At 32.2% G+C, this 8,865-nt stretch overlaps 1 long non-coding RNA gene across 1 annotated transcript; it reads right to left on the reverse strand.

Annotated features, from left to right (window-relative positions):
* Window positions 1-2,676: 2,676 nt before the first annotated feature.
* LOC115928704 lies at window positions 2,677-5,828 on the reverse strand. Its single transcript, XR_004066190.1, has 3 exons — window positions 5,259-5,828; window positions 4,833-4,893; window positions 2,677-3,886 (listed from the first exon to the last, which is right to left on the reverse strand). It is a non-coding gene; the product is annotated as an uncharacterized LOC115928704 (long non-coding RNA).
* Window positions 5,829-8,865: the final 3,037 nt, after the last annotated feature.

Below are 8,865 nucleotides of genomic sequence, written 5' to 3' on the forward strand. Positions count from 1 at the left end.
TTTGAGCACTTTAAAGTTTTGCGCGCGCACTGACGCGCGGACGTACGCGCACGCGCGCGTATTTTGACCTGAAATTGACTGGACAGATATTGACCTTGATCATGATAAATATGAATGAGAAATACCTTTTGGTTATGAAGATATGATCATGAGTTGTTTTTCAGAAAATTTCACAAAATGGCGCCTAGATGACATCATCAGTCAAGGTCAAGGTTGAAAACCTTACCGTGTTTTGTCCATATGCCTATACATATGTGTGCCAAATTTTTATTTATTTGATTCAGCCATTTTCAAGTTATCTTGCTAACAAAAAAGTGGTAAGAATTAAGAAAAATAAATAATAAAGAAATAAAGGCGATTTTAACAAAAATATAAGGTGGTCTGTATTAGATACAGCCCACCTGAAAATGCTTTAATTTGTCAACACACCGACTTATGATATATATGCATTTTTTAAAAAATGTTATCGATAGCTGTACGTTCCCATTAAACCCGCGACAAACCATGAAATGTGATATAATTATACAGATATAAAGATGATACACAGTTATGTAAGGCTAAATCCCTACCATTAACACGAACAAGGGGATAACTAATAAGGGAACATCGTATATTAAAGGTCCTTGATTTACTAAAAAATGCAAAATTTAGTCCCCCTTCAGAATGAAACTCTTAATAATGTCTGAGCTGGTATAGTTTGCAGACATAAAACCTTGTTTGTAGAAACGCGGAAAAAAGGATCTGGACTAAAATTTGGCCCGAATTCACAAAGGAAGTTTAAATTCAAACCATGGTTTAAATCTTCATTTACATAACCCATGGTTTTAACTTAGCGTAAAATAAGCGCAACACAGTCAGAGATCGAATAGGCAAAGTACGCTTATTTGCGCTAATTTTTAAACCATGGGTGTTGTTAATGAGGGTTCAAACAATGGGTTAAGTTAAACCTTTGTGAATTTGGGCCTTAATGATGCCACTCCATACACGGTCTGGAGATAGTAAGTATTAAGCAAGGGTAGGTTGTTTACTTCATGGGTTTATACATTAGTGTCAAATTAGAGTTTGTGCTTGGTCAAGCTCCGCAATCCATCCAATTGTATTTGTTTGTTTGTTTGTTTGTTTTTATTTCCGAAATCCATATATACATACAGGTTTTAAAAAAACATACATATAAAACACATTTCAAACGATAAGAAAGTAAGTAAATGTGTAAAGTATAGACAAACGGTTGGATAGCCCATTTCAGAACCATTTTCAAAATGGTCCTGTTCTTCCATGGGGTCCAAAAGCAAAAATCATATTAATTTACATACAATATCATTTTTTATAAAATCAAAGTAATTTACCAATACACTACCCCCCCCCCCTATCGTTCTCCCTAACCTCACCACCCCCGTCACCCTCTCGATACTGCCAACCCCTCCCGCTACCCCTTTCCTAGTCCTCCAGTGTATATTATCTCTGTCATAACATTTCAAACTAAACTTTGTATTTCTTTATTAAATCTAGCCAAACTTCTTGATTGTCGAATGTGCATAGACAATCCATTATACAATTTACTTCCGCGATACAGAAACATACGCTTACAATTCTGTGTTTTCGGTTTAGGCAAAACTAAATTGGTACTTCTAAGGGCATAGTTAGTAGTTTTAACAATGAACTTCTCTTTCAAATATACACCCCAGTCGTAAAAAAATAGGAAAAAAATAGGGGAAAAATAAGGAAAAAATAGTCCCGAAAATATATTTTTTTTCTATTTTTTCCCTATTTTTTTTAAAGGAAAAAATAGGGAAAAAATAGTTTTGGAAATAGGAAAAAAATAGGTTTGAAACAATTTTTTCTATTTTTTTCCTATTTTTTTCCTATTTTTCAGACTTAAAAATAGGAAAAAAATAGGGAAAAAATAGTGTAGAAAATGGTGAAGAAAATAGTAAAAAAATAGTGATAACTAGGTGCTAGTGGACAGTGAAAAATAGTGAGGAAATAGGAAAAAAAATAGTGAGGAAATAGGAAAAAAAATAGTAAGAAAATAGGAAAAAAATAGTAAGAAAATAGGGGAAAATAGTAAGGAAATAGTAAGGAAATAGGAAAAAAATACTAAGAAAATAGGAAAAAAATACTAAGAAAATATTAAAAAAATAGTAATGAAATAGGGGAAAATAGTAAGAAAATAGGAAAAAAATAGTAAGGAAATAGGAAGAAAATAGGAAAAAAATAGTAAGAAAATAGGGAAAAATAGTAAGAAAATAGGAAAAAAATAGTAAGGAAATAGGAAAAAAATAGAAAATAAGTGAGGAAATCAGTAAAAAAATAGTCAGGAAATAGGGGGGGGGGGTCACTCATCCTTTACTTTCATGGATTTCTCAAGCACTACCATCTCACACATCCAGTCAACGACTCTGTACATTCAATTAAATCATACAGTGCAAACTTGATATAAAGAGATCAGTTATACCTGAAATGACAAGGTAATTTAACAGCTTTTGGGGGTTAAGATTTCTTGGTTGCACATGACCTCATTGTCAAAAGTTTCCACTGTAGAATAGTCACCCTACTCCTACAGCTCTTTTCTCTGCATCGATGCACCTACTCAGTTTGCCAAATTCACTTCATCCTTTCAGTCCAATCCATTCAGTAGAACATTTAAAATAGTCAATGGGTATATGGAAAATGTTATACAGTCCACTCCTATTATAACGAACATGGATACACCAAGATTTTATTATCAGGCAATTCTCATCAGTCCCAATTTTAAACAAACCAATGTGTTCAGTAACTTGAGTATAACATGATTTCATTTTAACAAGGAAATTGGCTTGGTCCCGAGCACCTCGTTATAATGGCAGTGGACTGTAACAAAAAAAAAGAATAAAAGGGAATGTGTCAAATAAAATACATGTACTTTATTTTCGAGAGGTAAACACAATGACATGAGTTTAGTATAGTATGTGTGTTCATATAAGCAAATAAATAAAAGAACTTAACTGATATTTACAATCTTTGGTTAAGTACTGTAGTGTACATGTTGTAGTAATAGAGTTGTTCATGGTTTGCTATGATTATACTCTAAAAAAAACAACAAGACAAATGCGACTGCGTCTCCTATATGCCTCCGCCTTAAAAAAATATCATCCACCTAGAATGTAGCTTTCTATTTTTGTTCAAATAAAGTATTCAGGTGAGTTTCAGGACTATTACTGAGCCGATGTGGATATGCCAGGCGATCACAAGCTCTCTCCCTCACTAGTAACCAAATAAAGCAGTATTCTTGACATGAGAGTGTTGTTTTCTGTCTCTTTTATTACAATTTAATTGCAAAGTGCTCTTAATAATGTAATAACATTTTCAAACCTCAAGAAAATCATGACAAGTAAAAAAAAAATTCTCGTTATTTACAAAGATAACAAAATAAAATAAATCATAAAACAGATTTTTCAACAATGCATGCATGCTCTATTGTACAGTTGACATGTTACATAATTTTCTCAATCTCAATTGAACTGTCAAAATCTTAATACAATCATCATAATCTAGAAACACTTACTACAAAATCAATGACATGTCATGTCATTGAGATATATATAAACAAGAAAATGACAGACTTACATGCTACTATTTTCAAATAGTTTTACAAAGTATACCATCATTACCATGTATCATAAGTAATGGTCTTATGGTCCTTTATCTTCACAATATGCAGGCACTCATTGTGTACACATACATGTTGTACTTGCCCATGAATCTCAATGATTAGACATAAGAATTACATAATAAAATGGAAACAAATACTAATGTAAAGGATACAGATGTTGGTCATGCTGTTCACAGGCATCGAATGGTGGTTGTACGTTACATGTACATTGTAGCTTGATTAGTTTCAATTGATCTGTAAAGATATAAATGAAATGTAGGGTTAGAATAATCATGCATTGGTACATTTATGAACATGCAATTAATACTTAGTACAAGCAGGCCTCTCGCCAAGAAATTAAAAACGCGTGGCGCGACCCGAGGGAAAATTTGACCCCCCCCCCCCCCCCCAAAAAAAAAAAAAAAAAAAAAAAAAAATTTGATTTTTTTTTTTTTTTTTTTTTTAAATTTAAATTTATTTTTTACAAGTATTACAAGTAATTTGATGAATTTTTAATACCATACCTGCCAACCCTTACGAATAATTCAGAATATTCTGTTTTGGGGGATTTCTAGGACCAGAAAATCCGGAATTTTCTGATTTTTCAAAAAAAAAAAAAAAAAAAAAATGATTTTTTTTTTTTTTTTTTTTTAAAGAACGCGTGGCGCTAGGTCGGGCCCATCAGGAACGCGTGGCGCGCGCGCCACGCGTTATCTGTGTACACGAGGGCCATGAGTACAAGTATTTATGTATTTCATAATGAAAAATTCAAAGGCACAGAACATGTGTGTACAAAAGTATGATAGCAAAAAAGATGCCAGGCTGACGACGAACGGATGGTGAAACAACGGAGTCATCAAAGAGCTGTCAAGGTGCATAAAATGTAAACCACTCAGGTAGGCAATTAATTAGAGTTATTTTATTCTTAGATATATTGGGTGAACATACATAAAATAAAACATAAAACACAGAAAAGAAAATAGTAAAGGAACAATTTGTTGAAGAAAAAAATAAAAAGCAAAGAGAAAAATAATGTAGATCTAGGTAGAACTTGTGCCACCTGCAAATTATTGTTCTAGCATAATGATGAGGTAAACTACTCTAATATTTTGATGTCAGATCTTAACTAACAAACATGAAATAAATAAACCCAAAAAAATTATCAACAATAGATTTAGATTTCTACTTAGTAAGGACATACCTCGCAGACACTCTCGGACTTGGAAGACTTGCTCTTCTTCTTGCGTTGTGTTTTCTGATTCCTAGAAAAATAATTTGAGATACAATTTAGCCTAAAACCACATCAAAACATTATATCATGCAAGGCAAAATAATTGACAGACGTAGTAATGGTACAAAATCTGAAATTTTTTACGTGGATTTATTGTAATCACGTTTGTTTACATTCACTCATTCACTAACAGACACTACACTGCACTTGGAGATTCACTACACTTCACTAAGAAGTTGTGTAGTCTACAACCTCAACACTAGCTACATGGGAATATTGATACGTAAAATAACATTCTATAGGCCTACTATGTCTATGATGTAGCATTATATTCAACAACAGACACAATAAAAATATATATATCATAATATAATTAAGTTTCAGAAATAAACGTACCTTTTCAGCTGTTTTCTGGGGCCAGTTCCGCTCGTCGATGGTCCGTAATTCGACAACAAACTCGTTTCTCTACGAGTGGGACTAGTAATATTTTGAACATTAGTCGGGCTCATTTTCTTGGGAAGAATCACTAAAATGGGATAAGGAGGCATCGGAGTATGAGGAGTCACTATCTCTTGATGAAATTTCATCGCTAGAATAATTGCTGGAAGACATTTTGGTGTGATTTGGAGACGTTTGATGAACGAAAATCAGCAAAAGTCCGATGCGCACAGCAGTGTCAGTGGGGAAAAAAAATAACGGGTAATTTTCAAATTACGTACTTGCGTACTGTCCTCTACGTTGAAACTTTGCGCACACATAGAACGGGAATATCTCGATCGAATGCTTTTTTTTCTATTAATAAAGGAGATTTTTTTTGGTTGAAATTTCTATGTGTACATTTTCTTTTTACACATGGTTTATGTATGGTTATCTTTGAGTGCACTAGTCACTACTATAGTTTGTAAATAAAATCAAGAATATTAATAAAGGAACAAAATTGAAATTTCGTACATTTTCTTTTTACACATTGTTTATTAATGGTCATCTTTGAGCTCACTATTCAATATGTGACCCCACAGCTAAAAACAACCAATAAGTCGCAAAATGAACAACAGAGATAATGGCAGGAGAAGCGGGCTTTTTGAATAGGATGCCAGTCATAAACAATGAAAATATGCAAGTTTAGAAAATAGACAAAAAATAGTTTACAAATTTGTATCATGTCATAAAAAATTTAAGTGCAAAAAATAGGAAGAAAATAGTACTCGCAAATAGGTAAAAAGAAGTCTTAAAAAGATTAAGGTGAAAAAATAGGGAAAAAATAGTCTGAAAAAGATTAAGATGAAAAAATAGGGAAAAAATAGTCCTATTTTTTTTGAGAAAATAGGCAAAAAATAATCTGAAAAAGATGAAGGTGAAAAAATAGGGAAAAAATAGTTTGGTACTCGAGAATAGGAAAAAATAGAACTATTTTTTTCCTATTTTCTTTTAAAAAAATAGGAATAAAATAGTCCATAAAAGTTGAAAGTAAAAAAAATGGGCGAAAAATAGTTTGTGCTTGAAAATAGGAAAAAAATAGGACTATTTTTTTCCTGTTTTCTTATAGGAAATAGGAAAAAAATAGTCTGAAAAAAAATATAGGTGAAAAAAATAGGGAAAAAATAGTTTGTACTTGAAAATAGGAAAAAAATAGGACTATTTTTTTCCTGTTTTTTTATAGGAAATAGGAAAAAAATAGTCTGAAAACAAATATAAGTGAACAAAATAGGGAAAAAATAGTTTGTGCTTGAAAATAGGAAAAAAATAGCCCTATTTTTTTCCTATTTTCTTGAAGGAAATAGGGAAAAAATAGTCTGCATTTCCAGAAAATAGGGAAAAAATAGGAAAAAAATAGGGAAAAAATATATTTTCGCAACACACAAAACTACTAGGGCAGGTGCCAAATCGTGAAATATTTTATACATCAAACTATAACTGTGCCTAACTTGTCTCTTTTCTAACATTTCCCAATTTAAAATATTATAAATTTCACTGATTGGTTTATGTTAAGATAATTTATATTTAAGAATGATTCTACCTGCCCTGTTCTGTAATTTTTGTAACATGTCTACTTGAGACTTAGTGCCCGAATGCCATAACACGTCACCATAATCAAAATGTGGCATTATTGCGGCATTATATACAAGTTTTAACCCAGTCTCATTAACATAGTTACGCAACCTTCCTAAGAAACTAATCATTTTCCAACCTTTTTACATAATTCATCGGTGTGTACATTCCATTTTAATTCACAATCAATAAAAATACCTATATATTTAAATTTGTCAACTTGAACAATATCATTATCATTAATTTTTAAGTTCAACCTACTGTTTCTGTTCAACATATATTTAGTGTCTATCAGCATACTAACAGTCTTAGTACAATTTATTTTCAACTTATTACAATTCATCCAAGAATATAACTTATGCAATTCAATATTCAAAACATTTTCAATATTACAAGGGTCTTTATCTGAATAATATATAACGGTGTCATCTGCATAAAGGTGAACCGAACATTTTTCAAAACAAGAGGGCATATCATTAATAAATATAAGAAATAGTATGGGGCCGAGAATAGATCCCTGGGGTACCCCGTGTGTAAGGAGTAGTTCTGACGACAGCGTATTATTAATCGAAGTTATTATGCGTCTACCATTTAAATAGCTTCTAAACCAATTCAAAGATGAACCCTGAAGACCAACGCCAGAGGTTAATTTTGCCAGAAGAATTCCGTGGTCTACTAAGTCGAAAGCCTTTTGAAGATCCACAAAAACAGTGCCTGTGTACATGCCTTTGTCCAGTGACATGAGCCAATCATCCGTAACTTTGATAAGTGTAGTGGTCGTCGAATGATTAGACCTAAACCCCGATTGTTGTTTGGCCAACAAATTATTGTTCGACAAGAAACGGGTGAGTTGCCGCTGCACAACTCTTTCTAAAAGCTTCGACACACAAGGTAAAAGAGAAATCGGTCTATAATGATCAGGATTAGATTTATCTCCCTTCTTAAATAATGGAATTATCTTGCCTATTTTCCACCTAGTTGGAACCACACCTTCACTAATAGACCTATTTATTAGGTATGTGATGCTCCGAACGATTTCGGGCCCACACAGTTTCAAAACAAAGGTACTAATCCCGTCAACACCAGTAGACTTCTTATTTTTTTAAAGCAAACATTTCTTTAAGAACATCAGCTATATCAACAGGGGATAATTCAAAAGAATTCTCATAGCATACAGGCCTTTCTTCTAAAATAGGAACATATTCATTTGTACATATACTAGCAGCTACATTGGCAAAGTGTTTATTAAATTCGTTTGCAATTTTATCATTTTTACTATTCATACTATCAAAAGAATCTGTCGATTTATTAGGCAATAATAACTTTAAAATTTCCCAAGAATTTTTACGACTATGGCAGTCACGTATTTTGTCAGAATAATATAGTTTCTTTGCTTTTTTAATTTCATATGTAACTGTATTCCTCATTTTTCTATAACTTTTCCAATCATCTTCATTTCTAGTTACTTTTGCTTTCTTCTTCATTTTATCACGTTGTTTCATCAAATCAAAAATAGAATCATTAAGCCATGGAGAGTGTTTTTGCTTCACCCTTTTAGTCTTAATTGGCATATGTTTATCTACAATACGCATTACACATTTTTTCCCATTTATCGACAGCTTCATCAATAGTATGACTAGTTTCTACCTCTGTCCAATTCTGTAATCTGATATCGGTTTTAAATGAATCAAGATTAACACATCTTGATTTCCGAAAAGTAATTAACTTTGCATGAGTGCACGTGTTGTTTGAATTCTGAACCTTCCAAGATAAAAAAAAACTCAACGAGTGATCGCTGAAACCAATATCTATAACACCCCAAGAATCTACATTTTCTGGCTGATTGCACAACATGTGATCAAGAAGAGAGCTTGAATCTGACGTAACACGTGTACATTTCATAGTATTAATTTGATGCAGGTCATGTATATCATTTATTTGACAATATTTTTTA

Source organism: Strongylocentrotus purpuratus, unplaced genomic scaffold (genome assembly GCF_000002235.5).
Source record: "Strongylocentrotus purpuratus isolate Spur 01 unplaced genomic scaffold, Spur_5.0 spur5_scaffold_3, whole genome shotgun sequence".
Lineage (NCBI taxonomy): Eukaryota > Metazoa > Echinodermata > Echinoidea > Camarodonta > Strongylocentrotidae > Strongylocentrotus > Strongylocentrotus purpuratus.